The sequence below is a fragment of the Crinia signifera genome, chromosome 9 (genome assembly GCF_055691185.1).
Source record: "Crinia signifera chromosome 9, ASM5569118v1, whole genome shotgun sequence".
NCBI lineage: Eukaryota > Metazoa > Chordata > Amphibia > Anura > Myobatrachidae > Crinia > Crinia signifera.
In genome coordinates, this window is record NC_139225.1 from 13,848,000 (window position 1) to 13,854,908 (window position 6,909).

The following is a 6,909-nucleotide window of genomic DNA, read 5'->3' on the forward strand; positions in this document are numbered from 1 at the left end:
AGGAGGGATGGCCTCAATACCTGAAGGCAGTCCCCAGTGTCCACATGGATCCCGTCTTTGTGGGGGTGGGACAGGTGCGGGTCCAGGAGGTCAGGCCTGTGGGGGGCGGGTGATCGGTCCAATCCCAGGCGCTCGCACACCCCCCGCATCCCACTCACAGCTGAGCCAATCCCAGGCCAGCTCCGCCAGAGTTAGTGCCTCCAGCACTAACTCTCCACCCTCACACCAGAAAATGCAGGGACTAGGCTGATGTGAAAGGGGCCAACCCGGGTAAGTCCCTGCATTTTCTGGGGTATGGATCATTAGATAGACAGCAAGTAGGTCGACAAGCACTAGGTTGACACCACTAGGTCAACATGCAGGAAGGTCGACATGGGTTAGGTCGAAAGGGTCAATAGGTTGACACAAGCATTAGGTCGACATGGGGTTTTTCACCCGAATGTCGACACAGTTTGCATGGACACTGAAATGTAGCACCGCGTCCCCTCACATGGCTCGCCTCGGGCACGGTGCCACACTACGCTCCCACCATGCCCTAGTGGATGGTAGGGCATGAAATACCGCCTGTCGGCACATGTCGGCTCAAAAAAAAAACCATGTCAACCTTTTGATTGTTGACCTTCCCAATGTCGACCTAATGACCCTGTCGACCTAACCCATGTCGACCTAGTGACCGTATCCCTTTTCTGGTGTGTGAAAGGGATATAAACATACTATAAAAGAGGCCTTGTCACCAAGTTAGACATTGGGACATTTAGGGTGACCAGACAATGACCACAGACAGATCGCTGCCCCCCAGTACTATTGTCCAGCCTGCACCCAATCAGCTGAAAGGAAGAGCTTGATGGAAAGTGTGACAGATCATACGAGGTGATTGATACACTTCCATTTCCTGAGTTACTGAAGAGCAGAACTCTCATAACCAGCGGAAAACAGAACAAAACAATAGGGTGTAACGTTCCCCTGGTCAGGCTTTGGTGGGCCACTTACAGGTGCATTCAGAACTGCTACCAACCAGGCTGAACCCACTGGCAGAGACACCCGCTTTGCAGTTTGATAACCCTCACTGCCGAAAACAAGGAACTTCCACTGATCCGCAAAAGCTGCGACTGTTCAGGAAAGCTGCCAGCGGCTGGAACGGTCGTAGTAACACACTGCAGGACATACCTGGACATCAGATCTCTCAGGATGTTTCCTGGTAAAACGTTTAACATAAATAAGGCAGCACGAGCCTGGTCAGAGACGAGGAAGCGCTGTAACCCTTTGCAGTCTGATATTCGGTATCGGACAGTGTAGAAGAGAACGCAGGAACAGCCACCACAGCGAGTACGACCACTTAGTAGCACGGCTGGTTTGTGACTAGCCGTGAGCACACTAGTGCGATTTGGGCCCTTTACATCCGATTCCGAGACGTAGGGCCAAAGAATCTGATAAGGGCCCAAATTGCATGTTCCGATTCCAATCCAATGTGCGGTCCTGTGCACATTGGATCAGAGCCAGAGATAGTCACTGCTGCACCAAGGATCCATCGGATCCCGCAGCAGAGAATTGGATGGCATGCAATCTGTCACATGCAAGAGGATCACATGCGATCCTGCCGTCCAGGACATTCCTGAGCTGCTTGATAGGGATCGATCAGCTGAGACTTCTCCCCTCAGAGAAGTCACAGTAGTGGTTGGGGGGGGGCTTAAGATCTATGCAATCACTAGTACTAGGTGCTAGAGTGCAGTACCGGCCAGCAGGACAGGGCAGTGACCACAGCCTAGGAGACTGGTGCTAGAGTGCAGTTAGACCAGCAGGACAAGGCAGTGACTATAGCCTAGGAGACTGGTGCTAGAGTGCAGTACCGGCCAGCAGGACAGGGCAGTGACCACAGCCTAGGAGACTGGTGCTAGAGTGCAGTATCTCAGGCATTAGGGCACTGGGAAAATACTTCCCTTACATAGGTATCTAAAATATAGTACAAGGCCTCCTGCCCTAGTCCCAGGAGCTTAAATTCTATTGCTAAAAATAAAGAAAACGCCCAACTCCCAATTAAAACGTGATCTAATTCTGTCTATTGGGATACTAGAGGTCTCAGGAGTAAGGAGACATACGTCTTGTCAGGTGGTCACATTTCAGATAATGAACTCATTATTGACAATGCTACAAATAACACTTGTGCTATTTGTATAAACACTTGAGTTGCCAGATAACAAGTAAGAGGTCATGCTTATATTAAACCTATACAAAGCTGAGCAATCCGATGTAGGGTTCAGAATGTGTTCTAGGACAGATACTGTAAGTGGTCTGAGTGACAGCTCTGTACAACAGGCGGCCCATACTGTACAATTACTGTAACCTAACAGCGACCCTCGCTGTTTAACCCCCGCACCAGCCGCTCACCTGATTCTAGGTTCCGGGGGAACCCTCGACTTCCCCAAAACCGCAAGGTTTTTAGCGGTTGCACACGCCCTTTCCCTGTCGCTGCAAAAACCTAGAGACGAGGAAATGGCGTGTGCAGGGGGAAAGTTGAATACGGACCATGCGAGCTGTGACAGCGAGCAGTCAGTAGTTCGCAAAAACCATCGGATATACCCCTATGTACCTGTCTCCATAATAGATAGATACACCCAGAAACTAAGGTCACACTAAGCGGATCAACACCCATCACAAGCCTATCCACACTGCCATGTCCTGCCACCGCCAGCCTATACACTACCCCATGTTGCTAGCCGACATGCCCGGGCCCCAGATACCTTCTTCCTAGCCCACATTCTCATCTCTAGTCATCATTTTATTTCCACTCATTTCTTGCTCCCAGCGACCTTCATTCTAGCCCACATTATTGCCCTTTGAACTTGCTGGGTCAGGCCCATGAATGTGGGGTAGCAGGGTGAGCTTGGTATATAGACGTAGAGCTTGCTGGATCAGGCCGATGAATGTGGGGTAGCAGGGTGAGCTTGGTATACAGACGTGGAGCTTGCTAGGTCAGGCCGATGAATGTGGGGTAGCAGGGTGAGCTTGGTATATAGACGTGGAGCTTGCTGGATCAGGCCGATGAATGTGGGGTAGGAGGGTGAGCTTGGTATACAGACGTGGAGCTTGCTGGATCAGGCCGATGAATGTGGAGCAACAGTGTGAGCTTGGTATATAGACGTAGAGCTTGCTGGATCAGGCCGATGAATGTGGAGCAGCAGTGTGAGCTTGGTATATAGACGTAGAGCTTGCTGGATCAGGCCAATGAATGTGGGGTAGCAGGGTGAGCTTGGTATATAGACGTAGAGCTTACTGGATCAGGCCCATGAATGTGGAGCAGCAGGGTGAGCTTGGTATATAGACATGGAGCTTGCTGGATCAGGCCGATGAATGTGGAGCAGCAGTGTGAGCTTGGTATACAGACTTGGAGCTTGCTAGGTCAGGCTGATGAATGTGGGGTAGCAGGGTGAGCTTGGTATACAGACGTGGAGCTTGCTGGGTCAGGCCGATGAATGTGGGGCAGCAGGGTGAGCTTGGTATATAGACGTAGAGCTTGCTGGATCAGGCCGATGAATGTGGGGTAGCAGGGTGAGCTTGGTATATAGACGTAGAGCTTGCTGGATCAGGCCGATGAATGTGGGGTAGTAGGGTGAGCTTGGTATATAGACGTAGAGCTTGCTGGGTCAGGCCCATGAATGTGGGGTAGCAGGGTGAGCTTGGTATATAGACGTAGAGCTTGCAGGGTCAGGCCGATGAATGTGGGGTAGTAGGGTGAGCTTGGTACATAGACGTGGAGCTTGCTGGGTCAGGCCGATGAATGTAGGGTAGCGGGGTGAGCTTGATAGCTCTCTCCAAAGGCTCTCCAAGCAACTCTTAACTTTTAAGTGATAATAATCCATGATCAAATTATGTTTTTATTATGCAATTTTCACTGAAATGTAAATGTGTTTTTGCTCCAAGCAACAATGTGCAATGTACAGGTACAATAACCCACTATAGATGGTGTCCTCATCACGACCATCCGGTGGAACCATACCCAGAACTCTACTGCTGAATAACAACCCCCCCCCCATAATACTAATGGTGGCCACGACCATAGGGTGGCACTAGATTGCCTTCAGCTACAGTTATTGTCGTGGGAAACCAATAACAGCCAACAAGCTTCCAGGTCCCTCTCCTACTGTACAGGACACAACGTCAGCAATACCCAGAGCGGTTACTACATATAAAATCACCATGACAAATATCCCTTTTTTATAACTTATTACAGCAGGTGTAATGAGCAGTCCCGGAGCAGGTGGGGGAAAAAGGTGACCGGTATAAAATCTGGCCAGCAACGCTACAGTACAGACAGCGCTGATGGGTACACACACGAACCTTTACACACATACAAACGCAGGACTCAAATCTGAGCATCCTTCAGGAGGCTGGAGCGGTTCTCCACACCACAGAAATGTACTCACTGGCACACATGGAATATCCATTCCTTCCATGGAGCATTTTACTGCCACTTTACAGGGGAATGGGGGTGGGTAATACAGCCGGAGACTGTAAGCTCCTGAAGCTAGGACGACACACGTGTCCATAAGAAGACCTCTTATACTTGTATTCCGGCCCCACTGTGCTCATTCAGACGCCCAAGGTAGATAAATAAAAGAAAAGAAAAACCAGCGGCTGCAAATGACTGTGAGCTCCAGAAGCAACAAGAGACAATGAAGTGTAAACATGGGAGACGAAGCCGTGCAGAAGCCGTGCACCGTGCCTAAGCATCGCAGACATGATCTGTACCAAGTCACAGATGGATGAATAGGAGCGCAAGCTCCTGAAGCAAGAAATCCAAATAAAACGAGAGTTCACAACATGCCATGACAGATCATTCACTGTGTTCTGACAGTGGCCAGCGTCAGAGTGCAAGCTCTGTGGTACAGGACACCGTGATGAGCAGCCACAATAAACCATAGATACTGAAGGGGGGAAGGTGACACACAATAATACACATGATAAAGCAGTCAAGGGGGCACAGAGACTGGTGAGGGGTGGCAGTGGCCACAGGGAGGGGCGAGATGAGGCGCTGGACTAAAGAGGTGAGCTGGGCACAGGGTAAGGTGAAGGAGTGGTGCCACAAGGAGGGGTGAGTTGGGTATAGGGTAAGGTGATGGGGGTGCCACAGCGAGGGAGGGGTGAGTTGGGCATAGGGTAAGGTGATGGGTGGTGCCACAGAGAGGGGTGAGTGTGGCATAGGGTAAGGTGATGGGGGTGCCACAGGCAGGGAGGGGTAAATTGGGCACAGTGTAAGGTGATAGGGGGTGTCACAGGGAGGGGTGAGTTGGGCACAGGGTAAGGTGACAGGGGGTGCCACAGGGAGGGGTGAGTTGGGCACAGGGTAAGGTGACAGGGGGTGCCACAGGGAGGGGTGAGTTGGGCACAGGCTAAGGTTACATGGGGTGCTTCAGATAGGGGTGAGTTGGGCACAGGGTAAGGTGATAGGGGGTGCCACAGGGAGGGGTGAGTTGGGTATAGGGTAAGGTGATGGGGGGTCAAAGGGAGGGGTAGGGGAGCAACAGGGTAAGGTGACAGGGGGGCACAGGAAGGAGTGAAGTGGGCACAGGGTAAAATGACAGGGGACATTGGGAGGGGTGAGGTGGGCACAGGGTAGGCCAACAGGGGGAGTACAGGGTATGGTGAGGTGTGTCACAGGGAGGGGTTAGATGGGCACAGGGTAGGGTGACGGTGGGCACAGAGAGGGGCAAGGTAGGCACAGGATAAGGTGAGAAGGGCATAGGGTAAGGTGAGGGGTGTCACAGGGAGGGGTATTGGAATCCGTCAGGTGACCCTGGTGGGGGAGGGGCTGCAGGAGATGCTCATCAGTGGGAACAATACGGGGATCCCCCAAGAATGAGGGGACACACACCACGACCCCCGCCATACCCCACCGCGGTACTCACCACTGTGCATGGCGCGGCTCCGGCGGTGGCGGGGAACAGACACACGGACAGCCGCTCCCAGCAGCAGCAGCACCGAGCGCTCCTCCTCACACTGACTGACTGACTGACTGAGCCCCCGGAGACCCCTCTCCTCACGGCCTGTACCACTGAGAGACGGGGGAGGGCGCACTACACAGCCGCCCGGGAACGCCTCTGCCCGGCACTCAGCCCTCACTCCTCACTGCCTCCGTGCTGTATGTGCCCAGCGGTACACCCTGCCAGCTACAGCGCACCGGCTCCGGGCAGGCAATGTGACATATGCCAACCTCAGCTCCCCCCCTCCTCCCTGTGGTACAGTCCGGCACTTAGCGCTTCTGTTGTGTGTGAGCAGCGGGGTCTGTGTGTGTGAGTGTGAGCAGCGGGGTCTGGTGAGCGGTGTGTGTGTGCTAGTGTCACCGTGTGGACCGGTGTGTGTGTGTGAGCAGGGTGTAGTGCCAGTATGTGTGTGTGAGGGGGGTGTAGTGTCAGTGGGCAGTGTGTGGATGTGTGTAGTGCCAGTGTGTGTGTGGTTTAGTGTCACGGTGTGGACCGATTTGTATGTGTGTGAGGGGGTATCAGTGGGCAGTGTGTGGATGTGTGTAGTGCCAGTGTGTGTGTGTGTGTGTGTGGATGTGTGTAGTGCCAGTGTGTGTGTGTGTAGTGTCAGTTGGCAGTGTGTGTATGTGTTTAGTGCCAGTGTGTGTGAGGGGGGTGTAGTGTCAGTGGGCAGTGTGTGTGTGTGTGAGGGGTGTAGTGTCATTTGGCATTGTGTGTGTGTTTATTGCCAGTATGTGTGTGTAGTGTCACTGTGTGTGTGTGTGTGTGTGTGGAGGGGGAGGGGTGTAGTCTCAGTAGGCAGTGTGTAATACCAGTGTGTGCTGGGTGTAGTGTCAGTGAGCAGTGTGTGTAGTGTCACTGTGTATGTGGTGTACATTGGTGTGTGTGTGTGTGGAGGGGGAGGGGTGTAGTCTCAGTAATGCCAGTGTGT

At 52.7% G+C, this 6,909-nt stretch overlaps 1 protein-coding gene across 1 annotated transcript in view; it reads right to left on the reverse strand.

Annotated features, from left to right (window-relative positions):
* The window catches only part of PLXNA3 (plexin A3), an 83,265-nt gene extending 77,089 nt beyond the window's left edge, over positions 1 to 6,176 (reverse strand). The window contains exon 1 of the mRNA XM_083161065.1: positions 5,904 to 6,176. The gene's annotated coding sequence lies outside the window, so the exon portion shown is untranslated. The remainder of the gene's footprint in view (positions 1 to 5,903) is intronic.
* Positions 6,177 to 6,909: the final 733 nt, after the last annotated feature.